The 20,285-nt window shown below is 42.4% G+C and overlaps 1 protein-coding gene across 9 annotated transcripts in view; it reads right to left on the bottom strand.

The window, feature by feature from the left end:
- Positions 1 to 20,285, bottom strand: part of DCLK2 (doublecortin like kinase 2) — a 228,084-nt gene that overhangs the window by 141,636 nt on the left and 66,163 nt on the right. The gene's annotated exons all lie outside the window — the stretch shown is intronic.

Raw genomic sequence — 20,285 nt, forward strand, 5'->3', positions numbered from 1 at the left:
ACCCCTTGGCCTCTCCATCTCCCCTCACCGTGTATCACGCATTGACCAAACTTGCCCAATCAGTGGAAATACTTGCTCAACCATAAAGAGCAACGAGAGGACCCTTTTAAAGATAACATCCCGGGCTTCCCTGGTGGTCCGGGGGTTAAGAGTCTTCCTGCCAACACAGCTTCCATCCTTGGTCCAGGAAGATTCCACGGGACACAGAGCAACTGAGCCCACGTGCCACAGCCCCTGAGCCCATGGCCTAGAGCCCACGCTCTGCAACAAGAGGAGCCACTGCACCCACGCTCTGCGCCGAGAAGCCTGTGCACGGCAACTCGAGAGTGGTCCCCACCCACCGCACAAAGACCCAATGCAGCCAAAAATAACTAACTAAATAAAAAACTTTTTAAATGATAGCATTCCATCATGATCTTGTAAGGGGTCACATGACCCACCACAATGATGCTTAGCTCTGGTTTCTGTAAACTGTCAATGATAATAAATCATTTAAAGTAAAGCCCTTTGTCTCAAAAAACTGAACTGTGCCTTGACTGCTTTGTCTGAGACAAAAGAGTTCTCAGAGCTTTCTGAGATGCTATTCCTGGTTATAATCCTCAAATTTGACTCAAATAAAATTTTATTACTTCTTTTTTTAGATTAATTTTTCATCAGCAGTCAACCCTAGGAACAAGTGGAACTTTGGTGAGATTTTTAAAGAAATACTGTGTTGGCATTAGCCTCTGAACTCTCTGAAGGGACTTCCCTGGTGGTCCAGTGGCCAAGACTCAGACTCCGTGCTCCCAAGGCGGGAGACCTGGGTTCCATCCCTGGTCGGGGAGCTAGATCCCACACATCCCACCTAAAGAACCCACAGGCCACAATGAAGATCAGAGATCCCAAGCACTGCAACCAAGCCTGGGTGCAGACAGATAAACAAACTCTCCACAGTGACTAGAATCCAGACTCGGACATCAAGCGAGTCAACCAAAATGCATGTAGATAAGACTGGAATGTAACAGAAGGATTCAGGTTAGCTCTATATGGATGCTAAACAAGAGACTCAGGACTACAGCATCTCAAGGTTCAAGGTTCCCACTGGTGTTTTTATAGATCAATTTATGTTCTCTCTGAAATAAATTCTCTCCTCCAAGCAACATTCATGATTCCAGCCAGAAAATGATTACCATGTGTTCAAGCTAATACACAGTTCGCAGCTGTTTATGGCAACTGCGGTAGCATGCTGCACATTTAAAAACCAATTTTCAGAAATCAGAGCAATTCCCCAATCTAACCAACTTTATGTTGGAAGACAGATTAAAAAAAAAAAAAGCAAACCTCCATCCTGAGCAATCCAATCAGCAGCATTGTATATAAAATTACCACCTAATTTCAGCAAACATCTGAGGTATTTCTAGCAGCTGCTAGACTTATAGAACAGAAATAGCACTAATACACCCAAAGGCAGACAAAGATCAGAAGAAACCACAGAACTGAACACTCACAGTTCAATGACCAGTCATTTAATTATAAAACTCCAGAGTCCACAGTTGTTAAGGGTCTTTAAAAAAGGAAGTTCCTTCCCTAATGGTATGTTCCACCATTAACGACAGAAGGAATATTCATGTCCTCAAGGGACCTTCACTAAAGGTTATGAATAAACTTGTCTTGGATGACTGAACCCATTTCATGTCTACAAAATCAGAAATTACTCCCGTAAACCAGAACAAGTGTTTTAATAAATCAGTGTCATCAAAAGAACAGTAGGGTCAGAAGACAAGAACCAAGGGGAGTTTTGTTTCCTCTATATAATGTTATTGCAGCTCAAAATAAATCATTACTAAAAAAATAAACAAAAATAAATCTTTACTACCTGAAGAGACACATATGGTTAAGCTACACATTAGATTTCACATACTTTTAAATAGTATACACACTTATTAATGTGTCTTTCAGTTTACTTCCGTTGCTCAGCTGTGTCCGACTCTTTGTGACCCCACAGACTGCAGCACTCCAGGCCTCCCTGGCCATCACCAACTCCCAGAGCTCGCTCAAATTCATGTCCATCGAGTCAGTGATGCCATCCAACCATCTCATCCTCTATCGTCCCCTTCTCCTCCTGCCTTCAACCTTTCCCAGCATCAGGGTCTTTTCCAATGACTCAGTTCTTCACATCAGGTGGCCAAAGTATTGGAGTTTCAGCTTCAGCATCAGTCCTTCCAGTGAATGTTCGGGACTGATCTCCTTTAGGATTGACTGGTTGGATCTCCTTGCAGTCCAAGGGACTCTCAAGAGTCTTCTCCATTACCCGGATGTTTGGGGCTGGTGCACTGGGACGACCCAGAGGGATGGTATGGGGAGGGAGGAGGGAGGAGGGTTCAGGATGGGGAACACATGTATACCTGTGGCAGATTCATTTTGATATATGGCAAAACCAATACAATATTGTAAAGTTAAAAAATAAAATTAAATTTAAAAAAAACCTTTAATACAAATATGAAAAAAAAAAAAGCATCAATTCTTCGGCACTCAACTTTCTATATAGTCCAACTCTCACATCCATACATGACTACTGGAAAAACCATAGCTTTGACTAGATGGACCTTTGCTGACAAAGTAATGTCTCTGCTTTTTAATATGCTGTCTAGGTTGGTCACAGCTTTTCTTCTAAGGAGCTTCTTTTAATATCATGGCTGCAGTCACCATCTGCAGTGATTCTGGAGCCCCCCAAAATAGTCTCTCACTGTTTCAAATACGTCTTTAATAGCTGCAAATCTACAGAATATCTAGAATTGTTGCTATTTGCTAATGAATTATACATTTTTAATTTAGGGGAGGAGAGCAGGGTGGGGAAGGTGTGTGCACTAAAGTAGGAACATATTCCTTACAGCAGTGGTTTCCACTGGAGCTGTATATTTTTCACATGTTGATGTTGTGGGTTCCAGCCCCAGACCATTTAATCAGATCCTCTAGGATGAGGGGTCAGGCATCTGTATTTCATCAGTAGCATTCAAATCCTCCACGAGGTGATCCTAACATGCATGTGGAGTTAAGAGCCGTTATCTTAGAAAGTAGACATTATACCCTAATTTCCAAGGTGAAACTGAAGTTTACCTCTTCATTGCTTGCATAAAAACTGTACAGTAATATAAGAAATAAAAATGAATATGACAGAGAACTGGAAAGGTAGCTTAAAGGTATGGTACTGTCCTTAACCACGGAAAGCTGAAAAGAATTAAAAATAAAATAGCCAGCTTCCTAAGACTGACGAGAACTTAATTATGGCCATTCATCTTAATCATGGACATTTTAAAAAGTATTATTATGAGGTTCAAATGGGAATGCAAGCCAGGGTATTTTCAAAACAGAAAAATCTCATACAAATTAAATAAGTTATATCAGAGAGTGCCTCAAACATAATCTTCTTGAGCTTGTCTATGCAACTTTTTTTTTTAACATAGTAAGTACTCAACAATAACTAACATTTGCTGAGTTCTTACTTTTGAACTGACTTTCACTTCATTTCACTTCACTCTCTGAAGCCAGAGAGAACACTTCCTGAATGTTCTCTTATTTAATCCTCACAACCTTATTTAATCCTTGCAGGGCAAGCACTATAATTACCCTCACTGTGTAGGTAAGGAAAGGGGCTCAGAAGTTAAGTTATACAACAAGGGGGTAGGAGGTGGCTTAGAGTCCTGGGCTCTGAACATATGATCTGTTATTGAATGAAAGAGGGAAAGAACAATAATTTAAATGTCTGATTTCATCACCTCCCTCTGATGAGGTGACTATCCTGAAGAATGATTTAAAAATTGTTATTTTGCCAATTTTGGAAGAAAGGGAGATATGTCACAGATGTAGCTCATTCTCAATATTACTACCCAATAGACAATTCTATGGTCATAATAAATACTCAGCTGAATGATGAGATCAGGATATAGAATAAAGGTGTCAAAAGATTTTTCTGAGCCTGAGTTTGAGTTACTGCCTTCTATGTTGTAACTGGGCTTCCCTGGTGGCCCAGTGGTAAAGAATCCACCTGCCAACTCAGGATATACAAGTTCGATCCCTGGGTTGGAAAGATCCCCTGGGGAAGGAAATGACAACCCACTCCAGTATTCTTGCCTGGGAAATCCTATGGACAGAGGAGCCTGGTGGGCTACAGTCCATGGGTCACAAGAGTTGGACATGACTGAGCGATGAAACAACATTGTAAGTACTTTCAGTAGGACTGAGAGTATCCTACTGGAAAGCCTGTGAAATAATAGCCTTAGGGGAAAAAAGTTCAGAGAACATTATTAAAAGTTACCTGTACATTTGATTTGAAATTGTATTCACTAAAATACCTTAAAACATCTAGGTATCTATCATGTTAACTAAAATTAACATTCTGATTTTTTCTAATATAAGCCTGAAACTTTTAGGAGGGAGGCCATATAAATGTACATAGAGGTTAATACTATTTAATAGATTTATATTAGTCCTAAAATCCACTTAAAAAAAAATGCCATCTAGATTTGCTCCTCTGTTCCTGATAATTCTACCTTTAGTGTATTAAAAAAAAATAAATCACAACCAATAAACAGAAAGTGAGGACATGAAGAAAGTCACAGTAGGAAACAAGCTCACGACTCTCCCTAGAAGAGTCACCCCATCTGCCCCTGTAACTCACAGGACCCGAACTGAGGGACTCTCCACGTACAGTGGTAAGGCAGCAGACACATATCTTATTATTTTCTTCTTAATTTAAGTTCCCTGTACAATTCAGTTCTAATGCCACAATTTCACAAATTGTGATCTCTCATCTCCCATTTTCCCGGCACTTCGTAATCTGTCCACGGCATAAAATACTTACAAATGGCAACCCCTGTCTGTGGATTTGGGGCACATCTGTGCATACTTTTAAATGGATGTGATGTGGTTTCCTTCCTTTCCTCACAAACTGTTAATATATTAGAAAACCAAACTGATTCCAGAGAGCTTTAGTGAGTTACTGTCCTGAATGATGGGGTGTTACACTGTCTTTTATCAGCTGCACATCTTATAAATTATCCGATAGCATCTAAAGAAGTGGAAAAGCTCTTAGACCTTTGGGAACTGAAAAATTTGTATTTTGCTTCTTTGTAATGCACATCCTAGATCTATTACCCTGTGAACCCACAAGCAGACTGATCTCTGGCTCTTGAGGGAAGACCTATCAAGTGGCTCTCCAGGCTTCAGATTCACCAGTATCCATTAATTTTTCTAATTTATAGAGGTTAGCCGAAACTGCAAATAGAAAGCACATTTATTACTGTTTTACAAGACCCACATGAGTTAAGATAGCCCGCATCCAGGCAGTTCTGTACTGATTTACATCACAAAAGGGAAGCCTCCCCAACTACCCTTAAACTAAGTTCTCTACATCCTCAGCCTCTGATTTTTACAGCCCCTGTTCACAATCTATATAATTTAAAGTTTCTATAAAGCAATCAAATGTTTTACCTAAATACTGCTTCCCTCTTCTCTCTCATCTCCTTTTAATGCAAATGGTTTTAACTAGCTCAGTGAGTTTTTGCATGTTTGTTTTTTAAACTTCAAAGAGTGGATATGATTGAAAAAAATCAATGAATTTGGAGACAGGAGTCTTGCCACCAAATAGCTTTGTTATTTCAGTCAAGTCTCAGCCTTTCTGGGGCTTAATTATCTCACCAATGAAGTGAAGAGCCTGCAGTAGAGGATTTATAAGTATCCTTCTACCTAAGACCAAATAACACAAATGTTTCTCCTCCCTTTCCTTCTCACAGGAAGGAGTCCAGAGGGAGCAAACATTCTGGTTGGATGGGACAGTCTGCCTAATCAGCACCCTCTGGAGTCTTGAACACATTAAGGAACACCAGTATTAGGCTCTATTCCAAATCCACTGTGAAACAAAACAAGCCCATTAGCTCTTTAACACTGCCAGTTCCTCAGCCTTAACAATACCCTGTAGGAGGTGGGGTAAGCGATTTAACCTCTTTGAGTTTCGGGTTTTTTAACTGCCCAGGGTCATCACAAGTCCTTAGATACGCGGATAACATTCAAGTCATCCTCAGGACCTCCACGCCAACACAGTGCCAGAATACTGAGTGTGAATAATTTCAGAAGCTGCAAAATAATTAGCATATGATCATCAGAGAAAGAAAATACTATTCTCAAAGCACCCCTTCTGCTACAATGAAGGGCAATCAGAGAAGGTTTGCAAACAAGAGGATGAAAGAAAAAGGAAATCTTTCATATGCTGGACGGTTGTTTTATATGTTGCTCTTGTTTGTAAGTCTCATGCACAGGGACTCCTGCTCCTTCTAATGAGGAAACAAAGAAAGATGCTCCTCTCTCTCAGCCACCTCCCACCCTCATGTCCTAATCCTTATTGAATCCAAATGTCTCCTTGCCTCCAAGATTATCCTTCTAAAACACTTTCCTAATTGTACCACTTTCATCATCACTATCAATTTACCTTTGTGAAAAGTAGAAAAAGGTTCCCTTTCTTCAATAAAGATTTCAATTTCGTGTCAGGGGGGAGAAATTTTTTCCTCTACTCTTCTAAGTTGTTCTGGCTGGTATAAGAATTAAATCAATATGAAACAGATGAACAGGAGAAAGTCCAGCAAAGGTTTACTAACAAGCATACATGGGAAAGACCCAGCAGAACTAAGTAATTCACAGAAATCGGCTGAAGCCCTCACCTTAAACAGCATCCTCAACTATAGACCAAAAAAAAAAAAAGGATGTTGAGGGTGGGGAGAGCCAGTTATGGAAGGTTACCAGGAAAAGGACAGTAAACAAATCTGGTGTGCAGACTGAAGTCACCACCTTCTCTGCTGTTAAGTTTCTAGAGATCTGGTCGTCCTCCTCGTCCTGGTTGGATTTCCCTGGTGGTTCAGTGGTAAGGAATCTGCCTGCCAATGCAGGAGACATGGATTCAATTGCTGGGTCGGGAAGATCCCCTGGAGAAGGAAATGGCAACCCACTCCAGTATTCTTGCCTGGGAAATCCCATGGACAGAGGAGCCTGGTGGGCTACAATTCATGGGGTCACAAAGGGTCAGAGGGGACTTAGCAACTAAACAACCACCTCTTCCTGGTACAGTGAAGGAGATACCCTTACAAATGGAGATTTTCCCTTACAAACAGACGCCTCATTTTTTTTTTTTAAACTTTACAATATTGTATTGGTTCTGCCATATATCGAAATGAATCTGCCACAGGCATACATGTGTTCCCCATCCTGAACCCTCCTCCCTCCTCCCTCCCCATACCATCCCTCTGGGTCATCCCAGTGCACCAGCCCCAAGCAACCAGTATGGTGCATTGAACCTGGACTGGCGACTCATTTCATATATGATATTATACATATTTCAATGCCATTCTCCCAAATCATCTCACCCTCTCCCTCTCCCACAGAGTCCAAAAGACTGTTCTATACATCAGTGTCTCTTTTGCTGTCTCGTACACAGGGTTATTGTTACTATCTTTCTAAATTCCATATATATGTGTTAGTATACTGTATTGGTGTTTTTCTTTCTGGCTGACTTCACTCTGTATAATAGGCTCCAGTTTCATCCACCTCATTAGAACTGATTCAAATGTATTCTTTTTAATGGCTGAGTAATACTCCATTGTGTATATGTACCATAGCTTTCTTATCCATTCATCTGCTGATGGACATCTAGGTTGCTTCCATGTCCTGGCTATTATAAACAGTGCTGCAATGAACACTGGGGTACACGTGTCTCTTTCAATTCTGGTTTCCTCAGTGTGCATGCCCAGCAGTGGAAAAAAAAAAATCTTGATTATTTCAGACGCCTCTTTTAAAGCGTAATTCCTGCTTGGTCCTCAAGAGTTTTTCCAGTCTGCTGTTTCTTAGAAAATAGCCAGCTTCAAACAATCACAGGACAAAGAAGCACATTTTGTGTGATGAATCATGGTCCCTACAATAGCACACTGTGAAAGCCCTGTTCAGGGGGACTAGCGGGTGTCATGGTCTGTGCACACTAAGTCACAACACCCCTCTCTCAAATGCCAGGCAGGGCTCGCAGGCCCAACATGCACCCAGCCTGCTGGCCCAGGCCTTCTAGATGACACTGCCAGGTTCCAAGGTGACGAAAGGTGAGTGTTAAATCCCTAAGAGTGGCAGACAGGCAGAGAAGCCCCCTTAGAGGACAGCTGGAGGCAGACGAAACGCCATCCAGTGGGTGTGTAGACCGTACATGTTCACAGACAGGTGAGCCGACGCGGGCCTCTCCTTCACAGCCCAGTGCTCCCCTGAGCAGCCCGGGATCGCCACACCAGCCACTCCCACACTAGGCCATATCAAGGATGCGCTGGAGCCCCCAAGTACACGAGCCAGAGGTACATGGGGGGCCAAACAAGTCGAAATGTCGGAGTAGGGAGCAGAGAAGTGTTTATGGCAGCGGCCGAGCAAGAACAGGCAGCTCACACTCAAAGCCCCGGATCCCAGATGGTTTTCAGGGAAGAGTTTTTAAAGTCAAATTCGCTGGGGAGGGCTGCAGGGTGCGTGCCTTTCTTATGATTAGTTAGCAGTGAGGTTAACCGGCCGTGCTCCGGGAATCCTATGTCGTCAGCCTGAAGTTACCATGCTCCACCTGGGTGGGAGCCTCAGTTTGTTACAAAGAACACAAAGATACACCGTTATATGTATTCACTGAGGAGGAGCTAGAACTCTTATGGCTACACCACTGTTTGACTGCATTTCCTTTCTACCTGCATTGCCTCACTTTCCTAATTAAAAATTGTCTGAATCTGCCCTTTGGAGCTCAGGGAAGGCCTACAAATAAAACCATGGGGATACAGAAGGGCTTTTGTACCTGGGAGGGCCCCGTAGAGCCCTGCTCAGTTTTAGATGAGAATGGTACCTCTTCTGATGTGGTATTGAAATAGGAGGAAACAGGACAGAGCACAACCTTTAAAAGAATGACACAGCTTGAGGACAAGACTGAACTGATTAGAACCAAACAGGTCCAAGGTGGTGGACAGGCCGACCTCCACTAGACACTGAGCCTCAATACGCGCTCTTTGTAACATGTCAGTAAGCTGAAACACACAACCACTGGTGCCATGACGGTGCCAAGGCTGACCACAAAAGTCAAAAAGTGGGCTGTAGCCCAGTTCCTGAAAATCCCGACCCCTTCCCCAAAGTAGCTGGAATACCCCTCCCACGCATTAGCCTATGAAATTACTCACTCCTATAAAAACTGACAACCCCACACCCCGGGACTGCTCTCACCTACTGAGATGGCCCACACTCCGTCTGCTCAGTCGTTCATTCAGTGGCGTCTGACTCTTTGCAACCCCATAGACTATAGCCCACCAGGCTCTTCTGGGCACGGAATTTTCCAGGCAAGAATACTGCAGCAGACTGCCATTTCCTCCTCCAGGGGATCTTCCCCACCCAGCGACTGGACCCGCATCTCCCGCACTGGTAGGAAGGTGCTTTACCTGGGCACCTGGGCAGCCTGTAGAGAACACTTCTCCTAAATAAACCCACTTCTTACTATCACTTTGTCTCTCGGTGAATTCTTTCTGCAAGGAGATATAAAGAATTTGAGCTTAATTAAGTCCTAAAACCAGGTGTAATCTCAGTTAAAAGACCATGGGTACTTGTCCCAAACTGTGGATTCAAGTCTCAAACCGAGTTACATGGCTTCAGCTTGTGGCCCTCCAAAATTCAACCCTACCTGACAAAATTACATTTCTTACTAATTATCTCATTACAATTAAATTAAAAGATCTTGAAGGAATTAATACATTCATATACTTAATTACTTAAGAATTTTTCCCTAGAGGGTAATAACAAAAAAGAAAAGTTAAGAAACACTGAAGTGGCTAATACAGAAATGTATCTACCATTGCAGTTTTCAAGACTGGGACTGATCGGAAAACAACAACTCCCCAGAACCTATACACACACCTGTTTCTTTATACCTTCCTTCCAGTTACAACAGGGCCGTGTTCCTCCCCATGGTGATCTAAGACCCACCTCCTCCGGTCTTCTCAGGGCCTGATTCTTTTTCACTTCCTTACAGGATCATCTGCAAGAGCATTTACTTGTTTCTCAAATCTCTCCCACCTCAAAAGCAAAGTTTCTGCACCCCCTACTTACTCTTCCGCATCTTTCCCTCTCCTCCCCAGCCAACGTTCTTGGCAGACCATCTTCACCAGCGTCTTCACATCCCCACCCCTGAAGGCACTTGAGTGTGGGTTCTGCCCCCACGCCTCACAGACGCCTCCAGATCACCAGCAACCTCCATGCAGCCAAATCTCCAGTTCTCACCTCAGAAAGACCTCTTGCCAGCACCTATCCGTTTACCTCCTTCCTGAAAGGCCTGTTTACCCCTTGGCTCTTTACTCCACACCCATCTGTCTTCCTCAGCCTCCCAGGCCCTTCCTCTATCTGCCCTCCTCGCTCTGTTATTGCGGAAATTCTGCAAGGCTCAGTCCTAGGCCCCCTTCTTCCTGCTCTGTCCTCTGTGCAGACAACTTCTTCCAGGGCTGCCATGTGCCCTGAATGCATCTCTACCCACCCATGTGCTGTCTTCACCCCATCCTCTTTCTCTAGGCTAAACACTCAACCCAACCTAACGGTCAACGCCCAGCACTACTTACTGCCACGAAGTTCTCAAGACTCTTGCCCTGGGGCCTGGAGTCTTTCTCAGTACTTACTGTTGGGAAAAACTCAGCCGCCCTGCCCTTCCTGACCTCCAGAGGGACATCCTCATGGCCCATGTCATCATGGTCACCATCCAACATATCTTCAGGCATGCTACTGTTATTCACTTCTCAAATTCAGTACAGCCATTGTCTTTTTCTCATAAAGTAATGCTTTGCTGTATGTAAAGACTGAGTCTCTTGAAAAATATATTCCCAACCCTCAAGTTAATATGAATTACTTCCCAGGTGGCACTAGTGGTACAGAACCTGCCTGCCAAGGCAGGAGACAGAAGACACAGGGGTTAGATCCCTGGGTCAGGAAGATCCCCTGGAGGAGAGCATGGCAACCCACTCCAGTACTATTGCCTGGAGAATCCCATGGACAGAGGAGCCTGGTGGGCTACGGTCCATAGGATTGCAAAGACTGGGACACAACTGAAGCCACTTAGCACGCACACAAAGTTAATATGAATTATACACTTCAGCTAGCATAGAGCTCGAAAATAAAGGTCTCGATCCATAGAAAAGTTATGCATAATGTATACTGTATACTCACGATGGAGGTGAGTTCAGCCTTCGGGATTAACTTTCTCTTGAGTCGTCTTCATGAGCTGTAACAGAGGAGGGCCTTATGGCACCTTCCCAGAACAGACTGTGTTTCCCCTTCTACGATGTTCTCCACCTACCTCTTGTCTATAGAGAAACTTTTAGCCTTTTAGACCTTCCAAAGAGTAAGTTTAATCAGAGAAATGAGAAAACGCAGAAGGAAAGAAAACAGTTGAGTAAGACAATAATAGTTTATCCATTAAACAGGGGCTTCCCAGGTGGCACTAACAGTAAAGAATCTGCCTGCCAATGCAGGAGATGCAAGAGACACAGGTTTGATCCCTGGGTCAGGAACACCTGCTGGAGGAGGAAATGGCAACCCACTCCAGTATTCTTGGCTGGAAAATTCCACGGACAGATGAGGCTAGTCCACAGGATGCAAAGAGCCAGACATGACTGAACACACGTGTAGCCATTAAACAAAGTCAAGGACCTTCGGTTCCTCCTCAGGAGCTACAGGGAGTATTCTGAGCCATGTCCTTTGAGCTGTTCTACAGATACTGAAAGCCCCCACCAGGTGGGAGAAGGTAACTATATGCTGCCCGTAAGCACATAGACCCCAGGCTGGTTGGAACCAGAAGGTTGATGATACTGACTCCTAATTATCTCACCACCAACAAATCAGACGAATGTCCGCGAGCTGACTGCACACCTCACAACCCTCCTCCTTCACCCTGTCTTTAAAAACCTTTCTCTGCAAGCTTTGGGGAACTTTGCGTCTTTTAAGCACTAGCTGCCCTGGACTCCTTACTTGGTTCCTGCAATAAATGCTGAACTTTCCCTTCACCGCCAGCTAGGGGCAGTAGTTTGGCTTTATTGCTCAAGGGCACACAAGTCCAAGTATGGTTTGGTAACAGAGCTATTACTTAAATGAGAATGTGCATTCACACGTGTTGCTTACTGCTTATACAAATAAGCTTTCTAACATGACAAAGACAGAAATCAAAAAATAAAAACCCATCACCCCACTTCTGTTTCTGCAAACTTACTTAGCAGAGGCTTCTATAGTTAGTTGATTAGCTCCCTTTATGTGTTTAAAACGTACTTGGTAATAACATGAAGGCCTGTTTCTAAAAAAAGCAAGGAAATAAAGTGCACACCATCTTTCCACCTAAAAATTGAAGTTGAATCTGAAATTTAAACCTTTTTAACAGAAATGAAGGGTCCTGATGTAAAGCCTGAGTATCTAAATGGCCTAAGGCATTTCTGACCTTTCTGACCTAAGCCCCTACTCCATGGTAAGCACCCTAAGAGATCAGGGTCCAAACTTCCTTGTCTTTGCATCCCTAATGCAGAGCAAGATTCTTAGTACAAAATGAGTGTTAATACTACTGACATGAGTAAGTGAATCCTTGATTTCAAGGAGATCCCACTCTGGTAGGGGAAATGTAATGAAAGGACTCTGCTAAGTATCCACTAGCGATGGGAGAGAAAGAGTTGCAGTGAATGACTGTGTATACTGAAGACAAGGAGACCTCTGAACCAAGCCTGTGCTGCAAACTAAGCCCAGCACCCACACCCTCACTCCTCTAATAACAGAACACACTTTTCCCTCACAGAACCATCTCTCTCCACTCAACCCAGGATGGCCTCTGACCAGAGCAACTGACAGCACTGAGTCTCCAAAGAGAGTCTGACTCTGCAATCAGGCTATTGTGTCAAGAGTTCCTTCAGAGATGCTTGCTGGAGGGATGGAGGGGAACCTGGGCTGTGTCAGAAGAGCCCCAAAGCTGTCAGGGCCCACCTGAAAAAGAGAAGCAAACACAGCGATGACAACTCTTCCACGGTTGCCAAGAGGCCCACGGACTTTCACACCTCCATGCCTCTGCTCACACTTACTCCCTCACTCATTCATCAAAAGCCCTATTTAAATGTTCCAACCTTTGAGAGGAGGGAAGAGCCTCTCAGTCAGAATGAGTCATTCCTTTGTTCTCACAGCACATTGCTTAATACCTTAAAACATTTACCAAGCTTTTACAGGGTGGATAATACTGACCTCAAAGCTGCTCTGTAAGTCTGATTCATTGAAAGTATGTGAAAGTGTCAGTCCCTTAGTCGTGTTCGACTCTTTATAACCCCCTGGACTGCAGCCTGCCCCCATGGACTGTATCCTGCCAGGCTCCTCTGTCCATGGGATTTCCCAGGCAAGAATACTGGAGTGGGTTGCCATTTCCTTCTCCAGGGGATCTTCCTGACCCAGGGATCGAACCTAGGTCTCCTGCATTGCAGGCAGATTCTTTATTGTCTGAGCCACCAGGAAATGTATCATTGAAAGCACTGTTTAAAATATATAAACAAGAGTCTTCCTTTTTAAATAGAAGAGCTGGGTTTTATTTTTTAAATTAATCTTTGGGCATTAGTAAAGCATATTTTTGGCCTTACATTATGATCATTAGCTACGATCCATTTGTTATGGATAATAATATTAGTTATACCATGACCATTAGTTATGATCATTTCTAAACATTAAGTCACCAAGCAGCTACTCTAGGGGCAGCGTACAGAGAATTCACTGTTTTGAACCAGTTACCGGCCTTTCACTTTTTCTGATATGCATAGAGAGTGAAAAACGAAATAAAACCAAAATTCAGTTATGTCACACAGGTGCTTTCAAATTACATATGCATTTCCCACTCAGTTGTTATTTACCAAAATCTGATATCCCGAAGAAGACTCATAGGATCCCAATCTTGTTGCTATGGTCACAGTTTTCTCAGGTTTTCCTCTCCTTTTATTTATATTTATATATACATATATATATATATGAGGAATATATAAATACACGTAATCTATGCATATGTTAAACGTGTGTGTATGTATATGTATGTATATGTATACACATATACACATATATATATATAAAAAATTATTTCTACACTTCACTGAACTTGGTACATGATTCAAATTGACCTAAAATACGTCAGTTGAGTGAGCTGGTATTACAGTAACAACAATAATATTATGCAAAGCACCTCATTTGATTATCTAAAACTTTACCCAGAGCCACATTTTAAAATATCTCATCAATAATTATGGAGAAACCTTCACTGGAGCTTCTTAGGTTTTACCTAGACACACTTTCCATTTCAAGCTTCTTGAGGAATAAAACACTCAAAATGCTATATTTCCAAACTTCCAAAGTAATGGATTCAGGGGTCCTTATCTACAGAAACATGCCAGGGCAGAGGGCAAGCAGTAGCCTTGGGCGAGGAGCTAGCCTGAATTCTCTCTAGTTTATTCCTTTCCGGGTCCTGCAGAGCTATACATGCCCATCCCAATATCCGGCCTGAAGATCTCAAATCTTCCATGGGCTCAGATATGCTGGCCAGAGTGCCTCCCAGACCCCCAAATCATTCAGTCCTCTGCAAATTCTTTACATTGGGTGCCTTTCCCGGAAATGGGCTTCCCAGGTGGCTCTAGTGGTAAAGAACCCACCTGTTAATGTAGGAGACTTAAGAGACTGGGGTTTGATCCCTGGGTTGGGAAGATCCCCTGGAGAAGGGAATGGATACCCACTCCAGTATTCTTGCCTGGGGAATCCCATGGACAGAGGAGTCTGGCGGGCTACAGTCCACAGGGTCGCAAAGAGTCAAGCAGGACTGAGTGACCAACACTTTCACCAGACATCACCCAGGTGACGGTGTGAAATCTAGGCTTTGTCTCCAGTCAGTGCTCTGTCAGACGAGGGACAGCGCACCCTTTTCATCATAAAGATCGTGAAAGAGCACTGATCCTTCTGAAATGAGACACAGACTATGCATGACTTACACGATATACACTGTTTCCACTTTTTAAAAAATTTTATCTCAAACACATTCAGTTAAACTTCCCATTAAATGAAGTCACAGAAGCAAAACAAAACAAACAAAAAAAACCCTCCGGTCATTTTTGAGAAGTCAGCATAATATGACTAACCCTCATGTAACTTCCCTGGTGGCTCAGATGGTAAAGCGTCTGCCTACAATGCGGGAGATGTGGGTTCAATCCCTGGGTCAGGACGATCTCCTGGAGAAGGCAATGGCACCCCACTCCAGCACTCTTGCCTGGAAAATCCCATGCACAGAGGAGCCTGGTGGGCTGCAGTCCATGGGGTCGCAAAGAGTCGGACACGACTGAGCGACTTCACTTTCTTTCACTTTCATGTACTTCGACTATGCTCTTTGTCAAAATATCCTTTGAACAAAAGAGCAAAAACATTCATTTAAAAACACAAGCAAGTTAAAACACGTGAAGTTTTGCTCAGATTAGGACTGGGTCCTCTTGGTTTTACAAGAACTGGATGCACATTTCTGTAATATTTTAAAAGTCACAGGACTACCTCATTTCTATCCCCAACCAACGTGCCAAGATTTCTTCCCCTCAAGTCCAGAATCAGTGCAGATTTTCTGTATTAAACACAGTTCCAAAGACTGGAGTGAGAGACATTCGCAGTAGCAAAGAAAAATACATTCTTGCTTCTTGTCCCATGAGAAAAGAAGCTATTAATAATGTGTTGTGAAACAGCACATGTTTGCCAAGTGACCTTTAGTCCTCACAAAACGGTAGGAAGAAGAAGAAGAAGAAGAAAAAAAACTTCCATAAAATAAAACACTTCACTTCATGCCAGGCATCTTAGAGCCAGTGGTCAAAATGAATATTACCATAAACACTGGCCATCTCTCCACCACACTCTCCATTTCCTCTGTGAAACATTCTGGCTTAATGACACACTCAAGGCTACCTCCAGGTACCTAAAACTTACGGCTTCCAACAGCTGAGTTTAATAGATACTAAACTTACTAAAAGTCAGTTCTGCTTCTTACCAAAACTGTTTATGCTACTTGAACTGGCTAAACCTGCAATTTAATCATCACATACATTGTAGAAATACGAATATGAAAATCAAGTTTCTCAACAGAAATTAATTTGAATGATTTGGAAATGCTCCATAAAGATAGGTTATTCAAATAAACTACTACTGAATTAAATGTTCTCAAGACATCTTAAATTTGGGGGATGAAATATGATAAAAATTTAAATGGATTCTTCCCTCAGATTGACTCATAGGTATCCAATGTCCCACTCCATCTTTAAGAACTGAGACTAGCAATTATAGACTCAACACCGTAGATGTGGTTTACACCAGAGAGAGAGAAGGTAGATATTTCTTTAGCTGATTACCATCCAAGCAAAGGCCTTGACATCGAGTATCTGGTGAATCAGAGTGTACTTATTGTTTTAAGTTAAACTCTACTATAAAAAGAATATGTAATTTTTATGATCTAAGACTTTTGATCCACTAAATAATACTAGATCAATTACATTAAAACAAGAGGATTTCTACCGCAGTTCCTCTTGTGAGCAACTGTTTAACATGATCACGGTTCACTTTCCAGGGCAACCCTTACTTCAACATCCACTCTGTTCATTATTCAACAAAATATTTTTTCAACACTCTACCGATAAATATTGCCCAGACTCGTATTTCACTTAACCTATTTACTGTAACTCACAAAATGACAATATCGTGGCTAGAAAGAAGGATAAGGTACCAGCAATGCTCTCCGCACACTGCACAGCCACTGCATAGTCAGCGGATCATGCATTGGCCCTGTGCTTGGCCAGCGTCGGCTCCAGAGGCAGGCAACTTCCTATGAAGTACAGGTGTTTCCTCTGCAGCCCAGTTTTAACAACACAACCGTGCATAATGGGGTTGAATAACAAGGGTATAATCTGCATTATGACTAGGTCAGAGTCAGGAGCCAACGGGCCCCAAACACAGGGGATGAAGCAGCTGCACAATTTATTTTTGATGCGTATGTTTCTTACCATTTTATTCCAGTTTATCACAGCAGCAGTATGAAAATAATTGCTTTGGGTCTGGTCTTTGACAGCGTTAAGTAGGTAACCTAGCTCAAGATCTCTATTCAAAAAGGGCCTTTGAAATATCAGTTCTCCCTTGCTGTTTTATGGTGTACAATGCACTTTTACATTTATTGTTTCGATGGGCCCTTAGAAAACTACATCAGGGAGGCAAGCCATTTTACAGACACGGTAGCTGAGCCCAAAGCCATCAACTGGGTAGTGGTACAGCTAGACCCAGAATGCAAGCCTTCTAAACCTGCTTTTCCCTATAACACTCATCTTCCTTCCCAAACACATCAAATCATGCCACATTCTAACTACCTGAACTTTAATCAACTTAAAGAACTCTCACACCTATCTAGGGATTCTTCAATAGTAAATAACCAGTTCACGATGCAAGGCTCACTACGCAGCAGGCGTTACACTGATCACTGACTTGTTGAGAAGGTATCTGAACACATCACAGCCTCTGGGATGTATTCACCCGAGCTCACACGTTGGCTCAGTGAGAGAGCTAGGACCTGACGCAGGCAGTCTGACTCCAGAAACTCGGGTCTCAGCGGAACGAATTAGCTTTCTACAGCTATACCACAGTACCGGCCAACTAGTTCATAAATTCACCTTAGGAAATGAACTATGCTTTTGTATTGTCTTCCAACATTAATAATTAGTCCAATTGTCCAGGTAAGGTGTAGAGAGTTTTCTCCTGTACTGCTTTTTTAAACAGCGAGTCTGTGCATACAAATCAGTTGGAGGCTGGGAAAATGCAGAGTTAGATGCAAGAGAGCTAACGCTGAACCTCAGAGTCTGCATCTGTAAAAACTTCTGAGGGACGCTGATGATCGTCCTTGGACTGCACCCGGTGGGGAGGAGGTAAGACTAAAACTTGACCTGCTTTTTTCCTGTAAGTCTTATCATAAGCAACTGACTTCACTGGGTTAGGTATTTCACCATTTTTAAGCTCAAAATGGGTCTTGGGTCCTTGACGTTAGTGAAGTCCCCCATTTGAAGATGAACGGGAGGCTAAGAAGTAGGAATCTGTTTTGCTCAAAATTTAATTTCCAATCATTATTTGAATGATTTTGTCTGTGAAGTCATACGAGCTCTTTAGGATCAGGGCCTGGGAAACTTTGATACTCTATATGCTTTCAACAGAAAATCCCCTTTTGATAGGAAGTTTTGGTACTCTGCATTTTTTAGAGTCATTTCATATCTATTTCTGTGAGATACTGGAGAGGAAACATGAGTTTTCAGAGTCAAAAAGATCAGGAGTTGGCATTTCAGCTCCAACTACATACCAAAGTGGAGTGACTTTAGGGAAACTGATGTTCAAAGAGATTGTTACTTTGCTATCAATAAAACTGAGCTAAGGCTACCTACCTCTTTACATCTGTCATGATAATTAGGTAAAATAATGTACCTAAACCAACCAGTGTAGTTTCTGCCTCATGGTAGGTATTCAGTAAGTATTTTATCAAGAAAAATTATTTCCTACAATGCCAGCCAGTCTCATTTGGCAAAAGTGAATCACAACAAAGTATTTTTGCCAACACTTGGGCTTTAAAGGGCTTCCCTTGTGGCTCAGCTGGTAAAGAATCTGCCTGCAAGGCGGGAGACCTGGGTTCAATCCCTGGGTTGGGAAGATCCCCTGGAGAAGGAAAAGGCTACCCACTCCAGCATTCTGGTCTGGAGAATTCCATGGACTTAGTCCATGGGGTCGCAGAGAGTCAGACATGACTGAGAGACTTTCACTTCTTCAGTTCTGGACTTTAAAGGAAAAAGTGCAAAAGTAGTAAGAGCTAACATTGCTTCAACATCTATTAAGGTATTTCTCCAGGGAAGTCTGTATTATCGTCCCCTTTTACAAGTGAGGACACAGGTTCAGAAAGGCCACATAAACGATTCAAGATCCCAACCTGGCATGGAGACTCCACGGTTTGCTCCCATGACCACCGACGACTTGCCTTCCCAGGGATGGGGGCAGTACTTGGTGATGCACAAACAGTCAAAGGCAGCCCCAAGGAAAGAGGAAAATCTGAGTCAGCATCCCTTTAAAACATCTTATCTCACTGTCTGCAACATTCTTTCCAAGGCTCTTATGAAAAACCTTACACAGAATTGAGGGCTTTTGGTTTTCTCATTGAATCTGCTTCTTTACACTTACTTTGACTATTCAACCACAAGTTGACTAAAGGGATGAGCTGCATGTTGGGCACTTTTGTGTCTGTTAAGCATAAATTCTTGAACTCAAATACTTGATTTAACATATGATTTCTCCTGGAGCTTGGCTCATTGTTAACTCCAGTACAGCTTCCATAAATAAAATGCTTGAAGTCCATTCTGATGTCAACAAATACCAGAGGTAACTGACTCTAATTTGAAACATAAGTGAGGGAAACAAATGCTGTAGGTTAGCATGTTAAATAATACATAAAGGAAACAAAAGAAACGAAAAACATCCAGAAAGACTCTCTCTCCTTCTCCTCTCCCTCCTTTTTTTAACCCCACATTCTATTAAATAGAAAGGGTGCAATGGCTCAGAAACCATTATCTACTATTACCATTCAAAGAAGGAAGATCTGGGGTCAATGATGACATCTCAAATTACTCAATCAATACCCCTGCTGGGTAATTCAGATGATATCACCTAAGACACTGTGCTAATTATATACAAGATGATGACAGATGTGCTTCTGAAAACTGACTGCAGATCGAAAGAGGAAGTCAGAAGGCAGTGATGAAAGAAAGATTCACAGAAGAATATTTGGCAATGCAGGGAATTAAGTGGAAACTATACTAAATAATTATTTGATTCATGACAGGATTATAAACCTTTTTCCTGAGTAATGGGGAAAAAATCAGACATTTCACAATCCTCTGTCTAAAAGAGAGATACTAACATAATTTAACATAACACAGTCTGAATTCATTGTTACAGAAATCTTTCCTAAAAAAGAACTAATGCATTTAACATATCAAGCATCAAACTTCAAACTACGGTTCAGGCCCATTGTGTTCTAATTACAGCTGTACGGTTCACCACAATGACCCTAACTTCAGAGCATGAAATCACACTACTCTTTTGAGGAAAAGAGTTAACAAACCACACAAACAAAGAAATTTCAAAGGCATCTTTCAAAACTTTGTAGAGTAGTTCTC

Source organism: Bos indicus, chromosome 17 (assembly GCF_029378745.1).
Source record: "Bos indicus isolate NIAB-ARS_2022 breed Sahiwal x Tharparkar chromosome 17, NIAB-ARS_B.indTharparkar_mat_pri_1.0, whole genome shotgun sequence".
In the NCBI taxonomy this organism is placed as follows: domain Eukaryota; kingdom Metazoa; phylum Chordata; class Mammalia; order Artiodactyla; family Bovidae; genus Bos; species Bos indicus.